Source organism: Gavia stellata, chromosome 28 (genome assembly GCF_030936135.1).
Source record: "Gavia stellata isolate bGavSte3 chromosome 28, bGavSte3.hap2, whole genome shotgun sequence".
NCBI classification, from domain to species: Eukaryota; Metazoa; Chordata; class Aves; order Gaviiformes; family Gaviidae; genus Gavia; species Gavia stellata.
This window is the reverse complement of record NC_082621.1, coordinates 4079990-4106042: the sequence shown is the minus strand read 5'-3', so window position 1 is coordinate 4106042 and position 26053 is coordinate 4079990. Positions and strand designations below refer to the sequence as shown.

At 43.4% G+C, this 26053-nt stretch overlaps 1 protein-coding gene across 3 annotated transcripts in view; it reads left to right on the top strand.

Moving 5' to 3' along the window:
• Positions 1–26053, top strand: part of TANC2 (tetratricopeptide repeat, ankyrin repeat and coiled-coil containing 2) — a 213662-nt gene that overhangs the window by 61235 nt on the left and 126374 nt on the right. The window lies entirely within an intron of this gene.

Sequence of the window (26053 nt, the reverse complement as noted above, 5' to 3'; positions counted from 1 at the left end):
TGGTTTGAGCACCTAGAGATTTTAAAGTAGTTGGATTTTCAAAAGCACTTGGAGCCTAACGTCCGTTGAAAAGCCTGACATCGTATTTCTAGTGGGGGCAGTTGTGAGAAACTTGCTTCTTGCCTAAAATCTGACATCCCTCCGTGCCCGTCTTTAAAAACGATCAGCAGTCTACTGCGTTTGTACGGAGAGAAACCTCCAAAAAGAATTTTAACCCGATATAACCAGAGCTATGCTTTCCAAGGGGAGCTCTGATCCACTTTGTACCTTTTGTTTTCCCTGCCCTCTGGTGAAAGGAGGAATCGGAAGGGTCAGGAGGAAGAGACTCCTGAATCGGACACTTTGCAGGACCTCATGGTGGTCTGAGCGCCTTCGGTAGCAGTGGAGCTCAAGAGGTGTAAGAGAATCAGGCAGAAGGAGATGTAACAGGACACGAAAACAGTTTAGAAAGGAAGTTCCAGTGCCGTGCTCGGCTGTCTGCAGCGTGAGTTCCCCATCACTAAGAACTTTGAAAGCGCGGTGGAAGTTCTGCCTTGAAATGGGAAGGCCTAAACCAAGAGTTGGTGGGAATGGGAACAGCTCAGTGTAGCTCGGAGGTCGGTTCTTCGGGAGCGTTGGTGATGTGACACTTGGAGGCACTTGTGGGGTTTTGTGGATTTTGGGGTTTTTTTGAAACGCTTCTTTTTTAAGAGGATCCTTCGGTTGCAGGCCTGAGTCAGGGCTGTGCAGCTGGATCTTCAGACCTCCTTTCTGTTTGTCCGTCGGCATTTCCTTCTCTTTTGCGGAACCGCTAAGAACACAACGTATTGCGCGTCACCAGAGTAGCTGCTGAAACAAGCTGGACTTCTAAAAGTTCGGTTTTGACTTCTAGAATCATAAAGTTTGGTAGCGGATTACAAAAGCCGTTTCAAAATACAATCTGTTTCAGTTTAGCGAATCTAAAACCTTGGTAGTTTTTATTCTAGTTCTTAGTACTTTCCTCCGGTACGAATAGGCTGCTGGCAGCGCTTTGCGGGGTGGGAATTCTGCGTGCGCTTGTGATGAACTCTTTTTTTTCTCGTCGTGCCACGTAGTAATGGGTAGGTGTGGAATCCACAACCTTCCTGCCACGAAAAGCAGAGGTTGTGAAAAATGACAAAAATAAATCAAGGCTCCTTTTTTCTTCTCACAGCGTGTTCGTACTTATTTAATGTATTGTGTAACGTGTAGCTAGTTTGTTCCTGCTTTTCCTGAGTTTTCTCCCATGATCCTCACATTCATCCAGTTTCCTCTTCCTTTTAGTCTTTGAGTTACGTGCAGGGATTTTCTTCTTTGTTTTGGGTGGTTTCCTTAGCAGAGGCAGGTAATATTAGCCAGTTCCATAGACCTTTTTTTTCAGTTAGGAAAGGATGAAAAGCATTCTATTTTACAAATAGTTTAGGCCTTTGTAGTATCTTTATCTTGTTCATTATCATTACCCTTCCGTCCCCTTCTTTTGACTATGGTCCTTTGTGGCTTTATGCTCTCCTGTCGTAGCTCTGCGTAACATTATATTCATGTATGTACTTGAACAGTTCATTACTCTTCTCTGAAATATTTGCAGAGGGTTTGAGCTGTACCCCATGGAAAGAGCAATTTTTCTTACACCACTGCAGCTCCATTTCTCTAACAGCTTGCAGCCTGCGCAGCCAGCTGCCTTGGTGCAGATCTGCCGGACCTCTGGCTTGTCAACAGACGGTAACCTCCTCCCGCTTCTCGAAATCGCAACAATTCAGCCTAGCAGATTAAGCTGCCTGTATTCATAATTCTCTTTCTCCGGGTGGAAACAGGTCAGACTCCATTTAGCTCCAAACTCAGAAAGCTTTTGTTGGATTTGGCAGGGCTGCTGTTCGGAGTGTCCCACTAGCTCCTCAAAAGACCAGATACTGGGATTCCAGCAGTGGCTTTTGCGGGTGGTAGTTTAAAGAAGGGGATTCATACAGACTTCAGGGGCTTGGGCAGCTCGCTGAGACGCGTGCTCCAGCACCAGTGAGGTGGTTTTGTAGAGCCGTGCTGTAGACGTTCAGCTGGTGAGGCTGCGTGCTCCTCTGTCCGTCTCGTTTGGAAACTATATGCGATGAAATACAGACTTGAACGAGATGATCTTACAGGTCTTTTCCAACCGTAGTGATTCTGTGAGATGTGTGCAAACCAGTCAATAAAATGCTGATAATTGTTATTACACAAAAGCAAGAGAAGAAAAGCGTGGGCTCCTGGTCTTGTTCGAAGGTCCGTTTTGGGGCCACACGCAATCTATTGGAAGGTGATTGGGAAGATGACTGCGTCTGTCTTCTACTTGCCTACTTTTCCATCTGTTTTAAATATCCTGTCCCGGCTAGACCCAATCCTGTGTAGCATGAAAACCCATGCTAATGTTTTGCACGTACATGTCTTGATGACTCCAGTGGAGCTCCTGATATACTTAGAATTCAAAGTGCGTTTCAGTGCGTTGGTGGATTAGCATGATTTTTAAAATTATTAGTTTAATTTACTGTTGATATTGTGAAAGGAAGGTGTTTATTTTACATCCTCATGCAGTCATTATAGGAATTTGTTTGCTTTCATTAAGGTAACGTGTAAAGGAACTGGGAAAGTAATGCTTTCCGCTCTTTGTTATTCAGAGTATTTATCACGTTTCTTCAGCTATTCCTTATCATCTGTCTCTCTTATGTACTACTAATCTGAGAGATTTAAAAAGCAAAAAAAAATATCAGCTGCAGAAGGAGCTGGCTGTTGAACGGCCATTTACTGTATCAGCAAATAAAAAGTTCTTTTTTTTCCCGGGGGACATCAAGTGCCAGTTTGTAAAGACCCTCCTCATTTTTATTCCTTAGTAAAACAGCCTGATCTGTAAAATAAAGAAAATGTGGAGTTAATACTGGATTCATGAGGACACATTCACAGCCTTGCACTATTTTTTGATGTGTTTCTCCCCAGTTTTGCCCAATACCCCTGTCTGATTTTACAGAAGTCTTGTAAGTGCCCTCGCAGCTACTCAAAATCTGGTAGAATTGATAAGAAACTTGGTTCAAAAAATCTGCATGTGGCTGCCGGAGCTCTCAGATAAAAACAAGCAGCCAGCAGTTTGACAGTAAATGCAAGGGGACATTTCACAAAGTCTCCCTGGCTGTGACGGTTTCCTCTTCTGCTTTGTCTCGTTGTGCTGTCCAGTCGTTAATCCTACACAATAACAGCAGTGATTCCTTTTGGAAAAGGGATGAGGGTGATTCTGGGAAACTGAAGTATTACAAAGAGAGGCTTTTGTCCGTCTGACAGTTGCCACACGGATTTTTCAAAGCGACCTTCAGAGCATAGAAAATTGTTGAGAAATTATCCAATTGTAAGGGCTTTTTCATGCTGTTTGCTTCTTACATACATTTGTGTGTGACTAACCCATTCATGTCATAATTTCCATATCTGCGGAGTGGTTGGATAGCGGCATGGTTCTATTTGTTACATAAAAACCTTTGTTGCCTCGTATATATCTTCTGCTACTAAAGATTTAATTCCTAAGACCACTTGCAACAAAACATGACTGTACCAACTTCCAGATTTATGCTTTCTGGAATTCTTCAGAGAGGAACATTTAAATACAAAAGACTTTTTAGGCTCTTCACAAGATGATTTGCTCATGTTCGAGGGCTAAGTTATCTTGGGTCGCCCTGGATCTGCAGGATTCTCTTCCAGTGTAGTGGAGCAGGTTTGTCAGCTCCGATGGGGAGGGGAGAGCAGCTGCTGAGGTGGCCCCTTTTTGTGGGCATCAGGGGTGTCACATTAATTTGGGGTTTAACTTGGCCCTTTAAAAAGGAAAAGAAACTTGTATGGTGCAGAGAAACTTGCCCAGTAGAAACTGCAATGCTATCTATTTATCTATCTATTTATCTATTTATCTATCTATCTATCTGTTTATCTATTTATCTATCTATCTATCTATCTATCTATCTATCTATCTTATCTATTTATCTATAATGTGATCTTTTAAAGTTCTTACCTTGGCTGATTTGTAAACAAATCAGCTTTTCATCCAGGGAACTATTAAAATGTCCATTTTTGGTAAAAAGCCATAGGAACACGTTATGCGGTGCATTAGTTTTCTTGCCGGAGGAGCTGAGGTTGCTTGCTAACATGTTGATATCTGGGTTTTCTGTGGATGGAGTCTTGGCTGGATTCGGCGGTTGATAAATATTCAGTATGGTTGCAATTTTCACTCTGCTGAATAGTCTGGTGATTAAGAAAAACTCAGGTCATTGTGGCTCTAAAGGGTGAAGTAATAGTAAGCATAAGTAATCAGCTCGCCCTCTCCTGCCTGTATAACCGATTGTTTAACAGTGGCTAAGAGCATATTTTAGATCAGCGTGGTCAACCTCAGTTTATGCTGCTTAATAATTTTTTTTTATAACAACAGTGGCTTTATTAGCAAGTGAAATGTGAAAAATACATCATAAAAAGAAAAAAAACCCCAACCAACCAACCCAAAAACACCAAAAAACCCCCTACCAGCCCAGAATATGTGGAAGACATCATTTTGATTTCTGTCTGGAATAAAATTAGCACTTAAAAGTTACCATGCTTGCTGCACAAAGAGAGCAACCATTTTCAAAACCATTGGGTTAAATATTCTACCGTACATCAAAAGTGTATCGCTGATGACTCAAAGCCGTGGCTGCAAGGAAAATAATGCAATTGCATTGTATACCTTCATTCAGGAAAGCATCGCTTTTCAGGAGGGTGCTTACAGAGATGAATATATCTAAGTGCTTTCCTGAATCGATGCCCAAAATAGTAACCCAGCATTACATTAGGTCAAAATAGGAGATATTGGGCTGAAAGACGCAGCTACTGCTGCTTTATTCTATTACTGTGGAACCCACCACGTGCAAAGGGTTTGCGCAAAGCCCGGTGCTGCACTGAACTTCTCCTCAGGAAAGGTTTTTAATTTACATGCTGTAAATTTATATGCGCAGGGATAATTTTATTCATCACTATACTTGGCTATTTCTATTTTTTTCTATTGAATGACAGATTGCAAGCTTTAGGATTCTTTCCGAAAGAGTACGTGTGTGTGAGTGCCCATGCACGGAGGGAGGAGGGGAGAATATTATCAACTTTAGGAAATAAATCATGTCTTTCTAAAAGTGGCCTAGATGTTTAGGTTTGGATTCTCAAAGGCCTCATTCCTCCTGTATCCAGCGTGAATTAGATGCTTCAGCGTCTTTGAAGACATGGGCCTGAGGAATTGGTTTCATTGCAAATCCCCCGCTTTGAGAACGTTCCTCCCGTGCGCTTTGGGAATGTGGGGACTTTCCCTAAGAATAAACTCCATAGAAATGAGTAGGAATGTTCCTAGGTGTGTTCAGGCAATTCATAGCACCCTCTTCCCTTTCACGAGACCCTTTCATGAGATCCTTCGTACCCTTTCACGTACCCTTTCACGAGATCCTTCGAAGGTGGCGAGACCAGAGCTAAGCAGGGTGGAGACTCGCTCTTCCCTCTGACCCCAGCGAGGACCCACCATCGTGGTTCTCAACACCTTCCAGATCCAGCCGGGCTGGGGCCACCCACGGGCAATGTCCCCTGTGCCACCATCACCCATGTCATTTGTAGTGCTGGGAAATGGGAGATCCGGGGTCTTGTCGTCACCCCGTCCCTCTGCGTCCTCCTTTGTATCTCTTGGGAAGAGCCGTAAGGATTGTTACTTCTTCCTTCTCGTATCTTTAGCAAATGGTTAAATATTCTTGATGCTAATTGTAATTGTGGGACTAAACAAGCCGAGATCTCTCTACTTGAAAACTCTAATTGTTTCTTGTTTAATGGTGACAAACGCAGATTAATAATTGCAGCCCTCTGGGACTGCTTATTCCCTCGAAACTAATGCACTGACTCGGCTGGGTGTGAACGTGGGAGATGGTGAGGCGGCTGCTTTAGGTGTGTGAGTGTTGGGGAGAAGCTGGCTGTGCCGGTCCATGTTTGTTCAGATAAAATAAGTTAATAAATGGAAAGGATTTCTAAAACTTTAAATTTCAGTTGCTGAGCAGAGAGTTCAGAACGACAGCGTTGGGTCGGCTTTTGGTGAAATAGTTGCAGTTCTCCTGATCGCGGTATATTGTCTATTTGAGCACGTGCATTAAGTGAAAAGCATCTGATGCTGATTGTGTAAAACAATGTGTTTTGTTCCCTTCTGTGTTAGCATGGAACATCAACCTCGGTCTTCTTTATAGCTTGCTATGGCAACTGTATGTACGAGTTGGCTTTCACAGCACTGCTCTACCTGGCGATGCTTTAGGGGCACTGCCAGCCTTCGCTGCCCAACAGCGACTGTGTACAGGTTAATTTGGGGATGTTTTCCCGTCTCTCGGAGGAGAGGCTGGATCTCTGGTGGGTGGCACTGCCGCTCAGGCAGTCAGCCACCTGATGGTGCTGCAGTTTGGTTCATCTCAGGCTCGCTCCCGTAAAGACAGAGCTTCTTACCTGCGCGGAGCTGCGTGGTATCTGTGGGTCTCCCTGGTACCCTCATCGTTCGCAGATGTTAGCTGGGGTCATAGTTAGCGTCCTGCCATTTTCCTTACTCAATGATTTCAGTTATTTCCATCTCAGTTATTTGAAAACACTGCAAAATCGTGTTGTTCTGTTGTGTTTTGGTACAACGCTCCCAGCGCAAACGTGTCTTGGATTGACGCGATTGTGCGTGCGGTGGTTTGTGCCGACTGCTTCAGCCTGAACAATGAAACCTGTATCCAACCGAGGAGAAGGGGATGCTGCAGCTTTAAAGCATCCAAGGGCTTACAGCCTTTTAGTATAAATTGTTCCCAGAATCCATGTCACAACTCCTTATATGGTGCTGCTTTTTTTTCTCTCGGTTGCCATGACAACAGCAGCACTGCACCATTCATCAGCTCTGGTCCTGGGCTGCATTGCTAACCCTTCGGCTTACTCCGAAATGTTCAGGAGAGCATCAGCGGCTCGTTCGCTCCGGTATACTGCGCCATTATTCACCTAGTCTTTCAGCAGTTTGCTCTAACAAAAGAGCAAGTCAAACTGCGCCATAGGAAGAAACTATAAAAATACTTCGGTTTTCCCCCAAGGGAGGCGTATAGTCTACATTTGCTGCGGCATTCTGGAAGGAAAGGCTCTTTCATGCCGAGAGACTTAACGAAGAGAGGAGGCTCGGTGTCTGTAAGCTTCTCCGAAATCACCGTTGAGCCTGCTCCCCGGGGCAGAGGAGATGCCGAAGTGATGCTCGTTCGGGGCAGTAGGCACCGCAGGGGGATAGATGGTGGTTGTGCTTTTGGGAACCGAGCTTGACATCAGCAGCGGGAGGTGTCACCTGTAACATCATCCTGACGTTGCGAGCAGCAATATGGAGCTAGCGCTAGGGAGAGGTGGGGACCAGGGGAGGATCTTTGCCGGAGTGCTGCTCTCAAGGCGTCGGTACCCGTGAATGACCAGGCTTGCTGACTTCTGCTGCAAGACTGCACGCTCTCGGGTGACGGGGACAGAAAACAAAGCCTTGTGAGTATTTGGACAATTTGTCTCGCATCGACTTTGATTTAAATTGTGTTAGGCGTTCCTTGGCCTCCTTCAACTCTGCAGAAAATCAATGTAGACCACGGGATTCTGGTGCTCCTAGTTTACAAGGAAGCCATTACTAGGAGGTTTTTCTGCTGCTTGCGTTATTTTTCTTTTAGTTGTTGTTGCAATACTTTTACGTAATAGGAGTTTGTCACCTGCTTGCTAGCATGTACGGAATTCCACATACAAAACATGAAATGAATGAGCAATGAAAAAATTCCACTTTCCAGCACTGCTAAGATATAAAAGAACTACTGAGGAGTGTATTTAAAAATACTACGGATATCAAGAATGTTTTGGTTTTTTAAATTTTGAGAACAATGAGACTGAGATAAGGTTTTTCTGCTGTAGTGCAAAATGACTACAAATTAGATTTGAGTGGATTATAAAAATATCTATGTGCTGGGTGAGAGATTTTTGCTTCTCACTGAAAGAGTGAGATTTTTAATCCAATGCTAGTAGGAAAGATACAAATATATAACCGATCATTTTCAAGGTATAATAGAGGAAAAGCTATTCCAGTGCCTAGTGCTCATGTTGCACCTGATTTTTGAGTGGTATTGTGGTTAAAATTGTTGCTGTCAGGACAGACTTTCATCCTTTTTAGGTATTTCGATGTCACACCGTTTGCGGTATGCTTACATTGCTTTTTATGACTTTCTTTAACTGTCATGCTGTCAGCATGACATTGATCTGAAATTCCTGTTTTTCCCGTAGGAGTGGAGGTTGGATTGGAGGCCCACTCTTGCATTTCTGAACTGCACAGTAACGACAAGGACTGAGTTATCTGTCAAGTGCTGTTAGATTCTGGGGTTTTTCAAGATGCATACTGTATTTTTGCTGGGTGTAATTAATTTCCCATTTAATTTTCCCTGATGCATTGCGATCCGTGGCTATTCAGAGGTTTAACAGGTAGAAAACTTGTATTTTGTCAGAATTATTGAGTTGTCCCTCTTAAAAAATGACGTCAAACGCACACGCAAGCAGCATTTCATTGTGGTTTTGGCACCTGCGTTTTTAGTCCTGTCTTGAACTCTAGCGTGGCAAACCCTAATGTCTCCAGCAATGAAACCCGCTGGAGAAGGAGGATCCTCCTTCATTTACAAAGATGTACGCTTAATATTTTTTTTTCCCCTGTTGTGTCAATTCTTACTATTCATTTTTGGGATGCTTCACCCATTATTTTTGGACTTGTGATTTGTTTTGACAGGCGTGTACTTAAACGGGAACCACCTGGGCTTGCAGAAATAGAGCAGGTGGATGGATGTGTCTCTGTGCCTACTCACATATGTGCGCGTATCTTTATTAAACAAACATAACTCTTCAGTGAAATTGGTGAATTTCCCACTAAAGTTTCTTGGGGCTCCAAAACTGTCCCTGAAATCCATACGGGTAAATAGCGTGTCTATTTTCTAACCTTCTGCTTTAAACCAAATCCTGTGTTGAGGGTGTTTCTTTTGCGGGAGACCTGGCAGACTCATGACGTTTCTGCATTAATTTCAGGACAGTTTGGCTGTAACTTTTTTTTCTTTAAATAGAGGGAAGGAAGAAACTGGCATATCATATTTATTGGCTTTTGAAAGTTTTAGCATGGATTTTCCCAAATGCTGCTTACAAGACGAACCCTTTTCTGTCCTGTTTTGACACACAACTGCCTTCCATATTGACAGAATAGAAATCCTAACAGAGATCTGCAGAAAATCCCGCGTGCCTTCCCTTGATGTTTGTGTGTGAGATTGCCTGCCTGCCTGCCAGGCCTGCAGAACCTCTGTAATTTGCTCTTCCCCAGGATTTTTTTTTTGCATGGAGGCTGCTGAACTGCTCAGACATGCCGAGGATGGGGTAAACATGTCATCACAGCACTATAGCTGGGAAAAGGTGATAATAGCTTTTCATTTCAGATATTTGTATAGCAGCTTATACAAAGGGAGAACCCCAAAGGTTTATGTTTAGTGCAGATAACATTAAAAAGGCAAACAAAATAGCCCTGAACCTCCACGGCTTTTCAGAAGCTCAGAGCTAGAAGTCTGTCCTTATTTCACACTGGTACTGCACAAAATGGAGCATCTGTCACGATTACACTTCTGGTGTGTGAGAATTTTAATTTTTAGACATAGCTAAGAGGTTTCTATAGCAAGAGAAGGTGGTGTAGGAAGCCTCCTGTGGAGTTAAATCAGGCCATCGCTCTTCCCTTTGCTTCATCTTTCCTCCTCCTGCTCTTAGACCGTGCCCTCAAAGATGTTCTGTGCACTTGATCGTGCCGCCTCTTGTGAGCGGAGGGGCCTTCACAGGATACACTCTTTTGGAATGAGCCCTCATCTCCAACTGGGCTGCTTGCTTTCTAAGAAAAAGCCCTCGTCTCCGCTGAGCTGCTTGTTTTCTAATCCTTTCCTGCTTCTGTAACAACAAGAGAAGCTGTTCTGGAAACTCTCCTTCCTGTGTCCTGCATGATCACGCTGCGTTATGGGGTCGGATTATTTGTCCGAAGACTGACCATTGCTTTTGCAAAAGTCAGTTTCTGATGGGATCTCTACCTGGTTGCCTCTAACCATGTAGGAGGCTTTGGTCAGGCTCATCACAACTCAGTGTTATGGCTAAGTTTGGAGTGATGCCACGTGCTTAAAAATTCCTGCAGCACGTGTACAGCTGTGCGCTGTGATGGGGTCATGTATTGCAGAGCTGCATGCTGGGTTTTCATCACAGATCCCTGACCAGCGCCCAAAACAGAGGAAGTTGAGAACTGAGGTTGATCCATGGCTCTCGACCGTTGCCTTGGCGCTTGCTATCTCTTTCCTTGCTCTGTGGTGACTTCCCTTGAGTAGCTGTTGGTGCTACTCAAGGGTGTAATTCCATTCCTGCGTATATTGTTGATTTAACCACATGCATATGATTTGGAGTTGTATCAAAGATGTCTTTGGCCCAACATTCAAGCTATAGTCCTATATACCTGCATGCCTTCTCTACACAGAAACCTTTACCAATAGTTCTTGCACCTCAAAATACGCATTAGTATAATCCATCCCTCTTCCATGCACTCCATTAAGAAATAACACATTACTTGTTACCAAGATACGGTTCTTGATGATTTTTTCCAAGTAGATAATCTGTGTATACATTTCTAAATGAGCTGCTTTAATGTTCTAGCATCAGCTTAAACAGTGGCCCTCTTAAGTACCACGTTTGTTGAACTACAGCTACAGCTGATAGGCCTGAGATTTTTATACTGCACGTGGAGATGGGCATTTTTTTCTGTCAACAAAGAAGAAACACCCTAAAGCTAAATGAAATGAGAAAACCCAAACTGTTTTGAAATGGTACTTTGACCAAAGGGGGGGGGGGGGTGGGAAGAAAAACAACTCTTCATTTCCAATGTTCATTTGGTTGAGTAACTTTGTATTTATTAAACCAGCTATTTAGGGTCCTGCCGCGTGCTGTGTTGTAACCGAAGGCCACGCAGCCTGGTAACGTTAATCTTGGAGAGCTCCTTCATGACGTCTCATGGGACCTGCGGGTCTGGTCCATGTCTGTCACGGTCTGAACTTGGTTGGGGCTTGTGATGGGCTGCCCGAGTGCCTCTTCCCTTGGGACTTTGCCCCGTGGAGACGCGGGGACGCCTGATGAGTTGGTGGGTACCAGCTTGGCTGGAGATTGCCAACTAAAGGCCTGATTTCACCCAGTGGTTTTGGAAGGGTTACTGTTGGCTCGTCTGGAGGAGCTCTGTGTCTAACAGCGACGGCAGAGTGCCTTGAGCCTGATGCCTCCCCAGGTGCTACTTTAGGTCTTGACAATCAATTGTTCTTCAGCATTTTTTAAACACACAATTATCACCTCTTTACTCTCTCCCTCCTCCATACCCCCAGGTAGAAAAGATACTTTTGGAATCATGTTCCTAAATCAGCCTGGTTATATAGGCAAGAGGCATGGAAAGGGGAAAGGAAAATTTTCTGAAATATTAGAATGTTTCTAAAAGCTCTTCTGTTTCGCACAAGAGAAGTGAGCCATGTGGTTCCGTACCTGTTGCTGGTACTGTGCTGGAAAACAGACAGATTTTCGCTGCCCACTTAATCCGAGAGCAGGTTGCATTAGGGGGTGAGAATGAACAGCTCCACATTGTCTTCTCGTAAAGGAACCACTGCTACAGAACATCTGGGCTTGGTTTTGTCTCATACCATATTTGTTAAAGTTTATATTTGGACGGAAGGCATTTATGCATGTATAAATACATTGTTGTGCTGAACCATTCTTTCTGATTGCCAAATACCCAGCACTGCTATGCAATAACCATCTAAACATTTGATTTGTTTATACACACAAGATTAAACTTCTGCTTTCGTGTTTGCATCAAAGTAGTACTTAGTATATAGCATTGTGTTATAGTCTTCAGAAAGAAGTGGTTTTGCACTATAAATCTTTCCTTACGTGATAATCATGTAGTTATAACTTAGCTTCGTGTCAAGTTTGTTCTAAAGCTGTAGCGCCCTTTGTTTTACAATGTTAGATACCATAAAATTGAAGCAGAGGAAATGTATTGGTCAGCTTTTGTAAATCTGGATTGGCAGGTGCTAATTTAAACCTAACATTGTTCTCCCCCAGAGTTTTAAAATTTCACCTCTTAAGAAAACAAAGACTTGTTTACGTACCTTTGTTTTCAGCAGGATGTGTTTGAGCATCACGTTAGTTCATGCAGGGGTGAAAGATCTGGACTGTTGCTTGCTCTTTTGCATCCTTCTGGTTTGGCCTCTTCTATTCTTTTACAGTGCTTCTGTGATTTTTTTTCTCCATAAATGTAACATAGACAAATTTTTAGTATACGGATGCCTGTCTACCCTATTTCTTTAGGAAGCAAGACTTACTCTTTTCTTTCTGTTCAGTGGTAGAATCTTTCAGATCAAGATCTATTTAGACAAGTTCTTTATGGGTTTTTTTCCTATTAGAATGTCCAATTTTCTATTTAATGAGTATATGACTACAGAGAGTGATTTCTGAGTGAATTTAAACAGGCCCTTAAACCTTAGCTTTTGTCAAAGGTTTGCATCTTCGTTTCATTTCATGGAGACAAAAAAATAATACTAAGCACTTTGCTTTCTGCAATTCTTCCTAGGGCACGCTTTGAAATTTCTAGAAACAGTTTGAACAGGTGAATAAGCTTGTCCAGCCCTTAGTTCATATTACCATTGCTCTTATGAACAATGTAAATCTAAAGGAGCTATACCAAAAAGACATAAGTCCAACCTCTTGCCAAGCCGAGCTTCTACTATAACCACATATTTATGAGCAAACCAGTTACTTTTTTGAAAAGAACTAAATGCAAAAAAATAAATTAGCTTCAACAAAACCAATAACTGTCTCCCTCCAAAAAATTCCCAACCCTACCTTTAAATAAATTAGGATGAGCACTGTAATTCTGTGTGGTTTAACCGTTAAATTATTCTTAAGGGCAATGCTGTTACTGCTGGGGGTAGTAACTGCCAGCTGGGGAGGCTTTCACACCCTAATACCCAACTTGAAGATTTTCCGGCAATGGACACAACCCCCCGGGGAGGTGCTGTGGCTGTGCACCAGGACGTTGCAGCAGCTACCATGGGTGCAGAGAAGGTTGGTACTCCAAGAGCCAAGGGCCAAGGCAGAGCTGTTGGGCTCAGTTGGGGTTTTCCTGTTGTCTCGGCAGCGGTTTTGGAGCTTTTGTATTGAATTTCTGTCTCTCTTCATCTTTTCTGTCTCTGCAAAGTATCAAATCTGGTTAGAGGGTCGGGAGAGGCTGTGAAGGCAGCTCGCCTGGCTCGCTTCTGATCTGCTGTGGAGCCCTCCAAAGGGGCAACGGGAGAGCGAGCGGAAGAGGAGCGATGGTGCGACCGGGGCTGGGTGGAAGAGGAAGGCGTCAGCGTTGCGAGGAGATGGGACAGCTCTCAGATGCTGTGGAAGCTGGATAGGGAGGAAGCGTAGATGGAAAAAAATGAAACTTCAGTTCGGGGGGGGGGTGGGGAAGAACACTCAATTTGACAAGGATAAAGATAAAGGAAGAAAGGGAAGCTAAGGGTGCCGAAGATGCGGGGGAGAACGGAGGCGGGTGCGAGCTGGGGTAAGGCAGCGCTTCTGAGGCAGGTTACGAAACAAGTGTTTGTTCTGGGAGTTGCCTTTGTGGAAAATAGCATGCTCAGGAGCTTACAGAGGAGCAAGGATATCTTTGATCCTTTCATTGTAATGCCCTACTTGAGAGTTTCTGTGATGGGTAGGAAAATCGCTCAGCAGAGGAAGGAGGAGCAGCAGCCGTGCCCGGTGTTGCCAGCAGCTCTTCAGCTGTCAGAGCTGGACCAAGCGTCGCTCTTGCGTTGCAGACTGGTTTTTAAAATGTATTTATTTTTTTTTCCCCTGCTTTAAGAATCTGTTTGGCCCTCATGGAGCTTGATTCTTCTCTCAGGCACACAAATGGCACCTATGGCTGTATTTTGTAAAATCAGCCGGCCACCACGCCTGTTTAGCCTCAGGGATGGACGGTGTGTCGCGGTGGGAGTTGTGGTCCTGCGCGTCTGCGATGACGAGTGCAGCTCCTTGGTTTGGTACCGTTTGCAGGTTGTGGAAATTTGGAACCTGACAATTCTGCAAGGTTTTTCTCTGCAAAGATGAAGCCAGGCTTAGGAGAAGACAGGTTTTTTCCCCTGTTTATACTTCTGTTTTTACCTTCTCAGTCATGGAAGTGGATAGGTGTAAGTGAGAAAAAGTTTGGTTTTCTTTTTTTTTTTTTTTGAAGGGAAATCACCAGATTGGTGTGTTTCTTTAAATAAATGGTCGCTGGCCGTGTTGCGTGCCATGACTGTTGCTTCTTCAGCTTAGAAAGGGGCACTGAGAGCACTGCCTTCCCAGCCCAGTTAGCATGATTTTCACTTAAAGCACTAGACAGGACCTGGTCCTTCATGGGACATCTCACGGCTACCGCAGGGTGCACGTGCCACCGAAGCCTCGTAGAGATCGTTGGGTCTTAAATCCCATTACACTGAGGAACGTTGTTCTCCTGTGTCTGCCTGCGTGGCTGACAGAGGCAGGTCCTGCGGGTCTGCTTCCACTGTCTGTGTTCGCACAAATAATCACGTGTTCATTAGATATTTTAATTAAATCATTTAGGCATGCTATGTTTCCTTGTCCCTGTTCCGCTGTGGAAGGAAGGGCTGATAAGCAGTCATCACTTCTCAAAACAGAAAGTTCTAACAGCTCATTTATTTCTACAAGTAAATAAAGAATTTTAAAAGCAAAGAATAAATTACCAAAATCTAAAGGTTGGTTGAATGGTAGCAATTTCCTTAGGTAAAAAACCACCTTGTAAACACAGCATAATACATTTTTTCAAGTGTTAACAAATAAGTTCAGCTAATTCAGGCTTGTGTCTTGCCAGATAAGCAGCTTCATTTTAAGGATATCATATTCTGTGAAGCTCCTAACCAGCAAAGTAGTATGGATCCTAAATGCAGTTTCGTATCAATTGAACAATTCTGCATACATGTCAGTGTAATTACAGGTCTGCCTTTATCAGCGAAACCAACTAAATTAGTTTTAGCCTAGCAAAATTTCAATGACTGACACGTAAATAAAATCACCTTATCTATTCCCATCTTTTGCCTTCATTTTAAATGCTGTTATACAAGCTAATACAAATTCATTACTTGATGCTACATAGTCCTGGTCATAAACAATGGTATTGTATAGTGACCAGGATCTGGTCTCCCGTGTGCTTTAACGCGGGGTTGCTTGGGCTTTGAATGGTAGGGTGTTCCGCAATTTAGCCTTCTCCCTTATCGTGGTTACAATATCTTGGTATGATCTTAAGGATACGGTGGGAGAAGGAATTAGATTTTGCTTATGTACACCTTAGGCTTACTCCTGGCCTTGGCCCCTGTCACTTCTGTTCAAGTTCTTTCTTGTAATTCGGCTATATAATTTGATGCCTACCTTTGATCGTTCTTGGCTGCTTGTAAAATGCTTAAACAGCTTTCTTGCAGCAATGTCTAGAGTGAATAATTCCCTTTTGTTGTTCCTTTTCGGATCCCTTGCAAGCCTGGTACAGTTTCTAATTTTTTATCGCTATAATAACAGAGGAACACTAGAATACAGAACGGCCCAACCTCACACACATACCTCACACCGACCTCGTCGCTACGAGCGCTACAAAGAAAGAATGATGGAGAGGTGGGTCTGTCTCGGGTGGCAGCAACGGTAGAGCAGGTTGTAAAAAGAAACTGTGACAAAGCGCGAGGACCAGACGGTGTTCGAGGATGCCAAATTACTGTCTTTGCTGGGTAACCTCTCGTTTATAACTTCCTTAACACCGGGCGGCTGAAAGGTGGTTATTACGGCATCAAATACTAAAAAGGGCTCTGAGGGAGCTCCGGGAATCCACAGAGCTGTTGGTCTGATGTCTGTATGGAGCAAGTTAATAGGAAGTGGTCTGAAGGGCGGAGTCAACGCTCACCGGGATGAACAGAATACGTTAGGAAAAAGTTAACGTGAGTATTGCCTGGCGGTGTTAGGCTCTACCACTCTGTCGGGATGTCTTCGGAAGAGTCATCGCCCGTGCGGAGGGGAATCCAAGCTGATCGTTTCCCTGAGTTTTCAGAAATGAGGTTGGCAGTGCAAAACTGGGAAGCGTTTTTTCAAACTGTGTAGTTAATTTGCAGGAGGCTGTGCTGCGAGGCGTTGGCAACGCTGAAAATCTCTCTCAAGAAGTGACTGGTTATATTAATGGAAGATGAATTTGCTGCGGCCTTCGGGAGATAACACCTCTGGCTCAAAGTCCCTGCGTCGCAACGTGCGAGAGACTGTACAGGGCTCATCCATCCCCTTCTCCACGCTCTTTCCTGGGCGTCTGGTGTTCACTCCTAGAGACAGGTTGCTGAGCTCGAAGGGCCCGATCCTCCCACTCTTGCGGGAAGCCGTTCACAAAGGCACTCCATTTCCTGCGCTCTCCTGGAGCGTCGCAAGCGCTAGAAAAAACGTTGGTGTGATGGGGTAGGAGAACAGCCGTTCTGAACACTTCCTAGTTTAATGTGGCTTCACAGCTACACGTTGTGATGCGAATTTTATTGTAGTCAAATCTCAGTGTCAATAAAGATGGAGAGAAGAGCTGTACAAAAGAGGAAAACACGCTTCCAGGAAGATCAGCCTTAGTTTGGAAGTGGTTATATTACACTCGCTCTTTTCTTCTGCAGGAAGAATCTTCAGTTAAATATATTTTCTTCTGGTGACTTGAGGTAAATGAAGCTGTGTTAAATGTTCAGACAGGTTTCTACATCCTGACTTGTTCAACATGTACAATTTAAAAAAGCCCTATAAAATAAGAGCCCCGGGGACGCTGCAGCAACCGGGCTTTTCTCCCCCCAGATTTGTCTTACCATCAGCTTTCTACAGAAAAGAGGAAAATGTGTTTCCTTCAGGAGTTCTTTAATTGGCTTCTGATTTCTCTCATGAAAGTTTATCTTGAAATCTGAGCGTTGTGTTTTGATGAGTCGGACTTTATGTTTAGAAAACGGTGAAACGGTTTCTTTCTAAATGGTGAATTAACAGGGTTACCTATAATTTGATTCAAGTGACCAAGCTCTTTGCTGCTTTCTTTAGAATAAATGGCCTTTACAGCATATCCAGGTCTTTTTTTGACAGTTTTTCTCATTTTTAGTGCCAGTGCAATATTTGAGTCACTGAATTGCTGAAAGAAGAACTCCAGGACAGTAGGAGATTGAATGGGAATAACGCGATTCAGCACTCGTGTTTTATTGCATTCTCCTCTCATCTGTTTTAAATTTAACATTTAATGAAATAAAACTGTTGGGAAAAGGGATGTGAGGGGGGTGAGGAACGCTTTCCCCTCCAGCTCTGCCCCGTCCCGATTCTGCCATTTGGGAAGATTCTTTGAGAATTTGAGCAGATGTTATGTAGGCTTAAAATTTTGATGACATGATTTCATCCTGTAGGCCCAGGTCTTCATTCACTCTATTTTTTTTTTTAGTATAACCAAAGTCTGAAACTCGAAAAGGAAAACTGACTGCATCAGAAATCTCTAAAGAAAGTCAGTGGGTGAATTGCTTATTTTCATAACAAGATGACTTAGAAAGCTGGAGGAAGTGATGCTGACTTCCCTTCTCTTCTTTCATCCTCCTCCTCTTACCCACAAGTTCTACCTTGAGTCACACATGAGGAATTCCTGCTAAAAGGCAATTTTAAAAGACTTCAGAAGATGCTGGGAAAAAAAAATAGCATTTTAGATAGGAAATGACATGGAGAAGTCTACGACTGTGAGACAGCTCCGAGGAGTCCAAACCGATTTGATAAGTTTGAATGGAAAGATGAAAGTCCCATATCCTCCTCCTGCCATGTCTGTATGTTAATTAAATAACTTGCTTCTCCTCAGAGCTGTCTCCCCTACAGGGATAAAGACTTTTTGGCAGCCCACGTTGGAAATACACTTATCTACAGGGGAAGAGGGAGGGTTTTTTTCTTTCTGGGTTCATTAATAGGAGCAACTTTCTTCCTAAAGGCTTGCCAGAGTATTCTAGGCAACAGCTGCTCAACAGATTCATGCTGGGATGCTCCGACTGGCCTAACCTAAACCGAAAACATTTGGGCTGACCCAGGAGAGGGCTGCTTTGCTGTCTGTTGTCTCCAGCAGTGATAGGTTTGATAACAAATTGCTCTTCCATTTGCTCTGAATGACAGAAAATACTTGCGTAGTAATAAGCAAAATGGAAATAGAGCTAATTTTTTTTTCTGGGATTGCAGACTGCACGCAGGTTAGTATTTTAGGGGAAATTATTTTCTTTCTGAGTACGCAGATTTATTGGAAACATAGTTATACTAGCCATTATTGAAGACTTCACACAGAAATCTGTATTCTTTTATTCTGTATGTTTCGAAAATACATATAAGCCTTTCAAAACCAAGTTATTTTCTCCCTTGAAAGGGGATTAGGAGTGCCTATTCATACAGAAGGTGATTTTGATCAATTACTTGTTTTTATTTGAGAGAGATTGTAAAAATTTAAGATGGGTTATAATTTGATTTAATTCTTTTCCAGAAGACTCCTTTTTCATGTCACTGAACATCGTTTGGTAACATTACTGCTATGGCTTGATGTTATTTTCTGTGCCTTGTACAGAACTGTTCATCTGGGGAGAGAGAGAGAGAGGATGAAATAATTTTCCAGTAGGTCTCTGTGCTCCCACAGGATTGCAGAATCCCACTCCTCCAGAGAAGGTTACTCCTTGTTTTTATAAAAAACATTTTCAGAAGCAGTAATAGGCAGAACCTTAATGTTCCAGACTTCTTACAGTTTAAAGAAAAAATTAAAAAATAAGACAGTTTCTGATAGTTGCTTATTTTAACTCTCCTTTTCCCTTTCTGTTTGTCCCTTGTCAGCTCGCTGGACTGTCTTCCTGCTTTTTTTTCCTCTGTTCCTCTTTCCACCTTCATTTCCTCCAATTTTCTTGTTTCAGGACCTTATCTCCTAAACTAAACATGTTTTCTGAAAGTTTTGGAACAAGTATGATGTTTCCAGACAGCACATTGTTCTCACTACTTGCATGTTCTGCCCTACCCACGATGCTGCGATAACGGTGTGCTGAAAGGAGAGAGGCTTTGAAACGTAATTAAAAAAGCTTTTACGCTCTCAAATAACAGAAGGGAAAAAACTGTTACTGGTACACAGTGGTTTCTTTAAAATTATACTGGATTATCTAATGAAAGATGTTGACCTGTAATTTCACTATTTTAATTTTAATGAAATTTTTGTTAAATTTATAGCTAAAACTCGTAATTACACATAGCTGGTATATTGGTGCCACAGCAAAAATAATCATGTGGTCTGTAATTTTCTCTTTACGGCTCTTACCTCAGCAAACTAAAGAGTCATTTGGGATCAGAGGCGGCACTGAAAGCTCCGTCTCTCATGTTTTGGGTGTAGTCCAGCTGTGTTCAATCTGACAGTTATTTGTTCCAGGAGCTCCGTGGATCAATAGCACTGCAGCACTTAAAACATTTTAGTACGAGGGAGTCTTCAATAAAGTCTACTCTCCGCAGCATTACGTAGCCATTGGGCAGCTTCCAGCACGTGAGTCAGCCTTTGGCACGGCGGCCGTCCTTATTGACCAAAGATGGGGCAGGGATGATGCGCCGAGCGCCCACTTTTACTCTCTTTAAATACGCGTTTCCAAAGTTTGCTCTTCAGACCACTGCTCTGGCTCTTCCCCTCACAGCAAAGCTTGGGCAGGGTTTTGTAACAGCGCGTGCGTTTTGGGGATTGCATTCTCTCTGTACAGAATTTATCTTATGATATTGTTCTGGCAATATTTACAAATACAGTGTTTAAGTGCAAAATTCAGCTCCTCTTCAGCTGAACCCATCACAAGAGATGAGCGTGCGGGACACGCAGAACGGTTCGCTCGGTCTCATCGTTCGTGGCACTCTTTCAGCCTGGGATAAACCCAGTTTTTTACACAAAGATAGCAAATTTCATTAGTTCGTCGGCTTCTGGCAGAGGAAGGCTCAAAGCACAGTTGAAATTCAGCTGTACTTGTGTGTGAGGCGGGGAGAGGACAAAACGGGGGAGAAAAGCGGATTTTGAGCCGAGCTCCTTGGCGGGCTCTGCTCAGGACCTGCCCCGTAGGAGCGAGTCAAGCGAATTCAGGCGTGTGGCTGCGCTGTGTTTGTATTTATAATGATGAAGTGTGCGAGTCTGTGAAATGAAAAGCTATAGTGGTTTGCATGAATGCAGTTCAGGGCACCGTAATATACGTTTCTCTAATGCCTGTCAGGAGCCGATACAAGGAGAGGCTCCCAGGTCCCCCGGGATGATCAAGCCATCGTTCATGCTATGGAAGAAGAGTTGCTGTTTCCTCCAGCATCTTCCTCATCCATAGATAGATTGGTTTCTTGTGTATCTTTATGGGTGTATACGCACACACAAAGGTATAGGTAGATATATTGTAGTCAAACTGTAAAATGAATTCAAATGTACTGAAATAACTGCCTGAAAAAACGCTTTGTTCAGTCAGGTCATTAGATGTTAATAACCCTTTTTTCATGAAACATTACTTTCAGAGCTGAAACTGAATTTCGTAGATGAAGCCTTTTGCTAATCCATGATAATTTCCTTTTATCAATGCCTTTTAATCTAAAGAAAATCTTTTTTTTAATTAAAATACTAACTCATCTATAAATTATGTGACAATGCGTTGGTAACGTAGAAAATGCAATAGAATTAGGGGGCTCAATAGGCTGAACTGGAACACAATGCTAATAGAGATAAGATGATTACTCTGAAAAAATAAACACATCCTGTTTTTTCTTTGGTTTATTTTTATTTGGTAGTAGCTTAGATGCTCGGTGTTGTTCACAAACATCACCAGAATTGATCCCAGTGCTCCATGCAGATGTACAAAAGGATAAACCAGCAGCAGCTCCTGATATTTGAAGTGTTTTCAGTGTCGGAGGGGCCGCACAGCTCTGCTGTACCGCTCATTCCAGCCTCTGGAATGAGAGCTTCAGGAATAACTAGTATGGGCATACAAGTTTGAGGAGTATTATGAATTGGGGTGATCGTTTCTGTTCCTCAGGTGGGCATACTTTCCAAATACTGCGAGTCTCTGTTTTTAAAGAGACTCTTGAAAAGCCAGCCTGCAGACTGCTTGACATTGCAGCTTCTAATAAAATGTTTTCCCTAGTGTTAGTTCAACAGGGCTTTATTGCAGTCCTGTGACTCTATTCTAAATACATATTTGCTTATGTATGCTTTTTAATTCCCACCTAGCTGTAGCGTTAGGTGACAAGGTTATTTCTCTTCTGTCATCAGAGGAAGGCAGACAGAGCATCTCCCGTCTCCACTGATGAAGAAGCGTTGTTGGAGCTCAGCGGGTCTTTGGATTTTAGTGACTCTTTCTTCCATTGTATGGCTCTTCCAGTGTAAGAAGTAGCCTACGGGTTCATAATCAACAGGCAATCCTGAATCCCAGATAAGAGGATTCTTCCTTTTTAGAAGGGCAGTTTCTCCCAGGTGTATATTTTTCCAAAAGATACCTTATATACGGTTTTTAAACTGGTTTAGACTCCTGTCTCTTTTAAAGTCTGGGATTCAGTCATTGGTGACAGTATCGGACTTATGGCATCTGTGTGGATATTAAGGAGAATTGGCATGAGAACCAAGAAGGAAAGGATTCTATCTTTGTCCCCACTGGAAGACAGGCCACCTGCTGCAGAAAGTGTCATAAATGAGCCAGCTAATTAAACTTTCTGAATGCTTGCCCTGGTAATTGTTCGCATTACGTGGTTAATTCCTACCCTAGAATTAGCATCGCTTTCCTCGCGCAGGAAAAGTTGCTGTCAAAGTCGAATGAGAATGTTATCTGCGCTGAAGGAAGGATTTTCAGTTCTGCTCTGCTGGCTTGGGTACCGATGGGGATTAATCTCGCTAAGAACCGCAGGAACTAGCCCCCAAAATGTGCAGCGTTTGTTTTAAATAACTTCTCTAGCTATTTAAATTTTCGTTCCAACATTAGCAGTAGCAAGTCAGGTCCTGTATGACGCCAGTGTTCCGTCTGACATGGAGCCCGTGGGAGCAGGACTGGCCCCTTGCGCGTGCGTACAGGACGGGCTGCTGCCATCAGCTGCTGGGGCGTCATCGGCGAGCGGGCGGAGGGACCCGAGTGACGGGGTGGGGACTTCAGGCTGCTTGTAATCACTGCGTGCTTCTGCATCAAATGTGCGTTTTGCAGTTCGAGAAAGACAGCGTTACTAACTACTGGCCTCTTCACTTAATTCATTGGGGTTTTATAACCGGTTATTGCAAATATCCTTCTTCCCAGTATTTTTGGAAGAAATACTGTTCTCTGCGCAAAAAAATGGCAGTTGGGTAACAGGAAAGGCTATTTTGATGCTATTTAATGCCAACGGTCGGTCTGTTTCATACGGAAAATCTTACCGAAATAAGAGGCCTAACGGACCGAGGCAGGTATAGAATACTTCAAACAATTTTTTCATGCTTTTGTCAGTTTTTACAGTATGTGCCAAATGCTCATCCCGTGACTTTGATCATAAGATTTGCCTGTGCTCACGGGAGGGTGTTAGGGACCTAGGCAAACTGTTGTGCATGAAAAGTCACTTTTATAAAAAGATCAATGTTACCCTTTAACATTTGGCTAAAAAAATGGCACAACAGATTCTTGACTTTATGGCATTTCCATTTGTTGTTTATTCCAGCAGAAAACTAATGCCCAAACATGAATCTGCCAGGATAATCTTCATTTGGACGGGAGTCAGGAGTGCTTAATTCTTTTACGTGAAAATCCTCCTTTCATGTAATCGGGTTACCTATGAGTTAGGAGGGCTTTTTGTCTTTTCAGGTTCAGAATATCTGAAATAAAAGAAACTGTTGCTCTGTGGCTTTCTCCCGATCTGCAGTTCCACTGAGAAGATTGTGTTGACTTGAGCCTTTTAAAGTAAACTGTTGCCTTTAAGTCATGTTGACATAGCATATCTTGCCTGGTGGTAACATGCCTTTTTAAGACTTAAGTCATACTTTTTAGGGAACAAAACCATAAATACTGTAAAATGATGTGTATGACTAAACTTGCAGTCCATTGAGAATTCAGCACCTTGTTAATATCAAGTTCTTCATTGCCCTTGAAAGAAAAACTGGTGGATTGGGTTCTTGAATCCACGAGCCGATCGCTTCTGCTGTCGTAGGTCAGTTGTTTGGAGAAGGCAGGAATTAATTGGGCAACAGGGTCAGCTCCTGGAGCACAAGTCTGATGAGGAGCGGCTGAGGGAGCTGGGGTTGTTCAGTCTGGAGAAGAGGAGGCTGAGGGGAGACCTCATCACTCCCTACAACTGCCTGAAAGGGGGTTGTGGGGAGGTGGGTGTTGGTCTCTTCTCCCAAGTGACAAGTGACAGGACAAGAGGGAATGGCCTCAAGTTGTGCCAGGGGAGGTTCAGGCTGGATATCAGGAAAAATGTCTTTCCTGAGAGAGTGGTGAAGCACTGGCAGAGGCTGCCCAGGGAGGTGGTGGAGTCACCATCCCTGGAGGGGTTCAAGGAACGTGTGGACGTGGCACTGCGGGACATGGTTTAGTGGGCATGGTGGGGTTGGGTTGGTGGTTGGACTTGATGGTCTTACAGTCTTTTCCAACCTTAATGATTGTGTGATTCTGTGATTCTGTGAGTAAAGAAGATCCAGAAGAGAGGCAGAAATAAAGCCCACGCTGAAATGGGAGATTGCTGTATTCGTTCTTTACAGACGGGAGCTGACCTGTTAGGTGCTGATCTACGGAAACCTTCAGGTTCTGCATCTTCTGCAGCCTGAGTCCGCACAGAAAGCGGCATAGTGGGTTTCATCAGCCCTCCCTCTGTGAAAATTCTTCTTCCTCTTTGGGTTAGTAACTCATATAATCTTCAGTGCAAAACCTTCTGGTGGCAATCCCATTTCAGTCATTAACGTTTCTTGAACTATGAAAACCATGTTTGTTTTGTGTTTCAGAACAAAATGAGCATTGCCAAGTGTCACAGCGGATGATTTATGGTTTTAGAGTTAGCCAGAAATGATAAAGAAAGAAAAGATGAGCTATTTCTAATATATATTATAAAAATGTGTGTTACTGGGGCCTGTTAAAACATTAGAAATAAACGTATTTGTTAAAACTGCAATTGCAAATGAAATATTAGTGGATTGGCCTGTGCAGAATTATTATTCTAAACAATTTTCGTGCCATAGTAATAATCTTCTCAATATTTACGTGTTTTCATTACATCAGTATCTGGCACAAGATCATTACTGTGAATAATTTTTTCACTGCTGTTGGCCGATTTGCAAGCTGACAGGGTGCTTGTGTGTGCGTGGCGGGGTTGTGGCGGGGTTTTGGGGGGGTTAAACAACCGACTACCGGCTCGCGGCACTTAGCGTCGGGTTGTGTGTCTGAGCTGGGCTGCACATCCACGGGCTTCCTGTGCCGGTGGGACGGCGGCAGGTCCGGGGGGAGAAGGGCCTTATCTCCCCCAGCCTCTCCGGCATTCCTCTTGCCTGGCGTGGCTCGCGTTACCCCGGCCCCTGCGCGCTCCGGAGGGGAATGTGCTGTCGGTGTATCTGATCTTCACCCAGGGTTTTTCTTCTGCAAAATGGGAGCGTGGGACCTTTTTTTGCCTCGTCAGGTCAGGTCTCCGGGGTGGCTCATGAGGGGGAAGCGAGGCAGGAGGCTGTTCACCTAGTTTGGTACAGAGCGGGGGGGTGCGATTCCTTGCCTACATTCAGCCGCACAAGGACTTTCTGTTGAAAAACCATACCCTAACTTCACCTCTGCTTTTCCCCACCCCCCTTTTCAAAATCCCTGTGACCATTGATGTACCAGCTCAGCTCGGGAGAGCCAGCCAGCTGCGTGTAGCCCTTCTGGTTCCCCCCCGGCAGAGCTGCTGAGCCTTTTCCAGCTGCGGGGCCGGCCGCGCCGCCGCCTGCGGGCTCCCGAGAGCAGGAGATTTATTGCTGCCTCGGAGGTCATCGTTTGACCTGTTGAGCTTTTATTACGGGAGATGCATGAGAACAAACGTGTCCCCCCTCTTCTTTAGTTTCAGACCCCAAATTTAATTTGCAGGACAGAGAACTATAAATATAAATTATGTAAATCGAGGCTATTATGCTGAGAATCCGAGGGGCATGAAGCATGCTGACCCCTGATAGCGTCTGCGGAGTGGCTTTTCAAATTAGCCTTTCACTTTAATGGGCATGTGAGTTTAACTTTGAAATGTAATATAATAATCGCTGCATATAACTTATTCACTAGTTCTATTTCTCTGGTCTGGCAGGAATATCTGTTTAAAAACTTAAAAGTGTTTTAGTAATTGTTTTATTACAAACAAATGTTGCACAGAACTTCATGTCTTTCAGAATGCAGACTGTTAAAACACGCAGAAAAATCCCATTTCTCTAGCACTAGTGGTCAATACTGCTTTGTTACGGCCAGTTTTACCTTTTCCCTGGTCTTTATTTAAGTCTCTTGAATCTTCTCGGGATTTGCAAGGATAAAAGTGGAGTGCTCGTTTTTTGTCTTGGGCAGCATTAGCTTTACTCTGATCTGTTGTGTTGAACACCAAATCTGTTTGGTCAGACATTCAGCATGCTTTGAAATTGAAATTTTATGTTCAAAGGAAACAATAACTGAACACAGAATTTGTGTATTCGTTTTAGATATTTATAGTTCAATATCTTAAACCCTGATGGGCTCTGGGTACCTCTCTATGATCTCAGCTTTTCGACGGTTGCTGAATCGAGGCCCATTTGCTTCCTATTAAAAAAAAAAACCTTAAAAGTAGGAAAAAAGGAAGTGTTTAAGAGTATCAAGAATGTGCCTCAGTACTCGCATGCTTTAAAGTAAGACTGTACAGTTTGAAAGTTTTAACAAGAGCCATCTCCTTTGTAAAGAATGCAGATAATTTTTTTTCGGGGGAA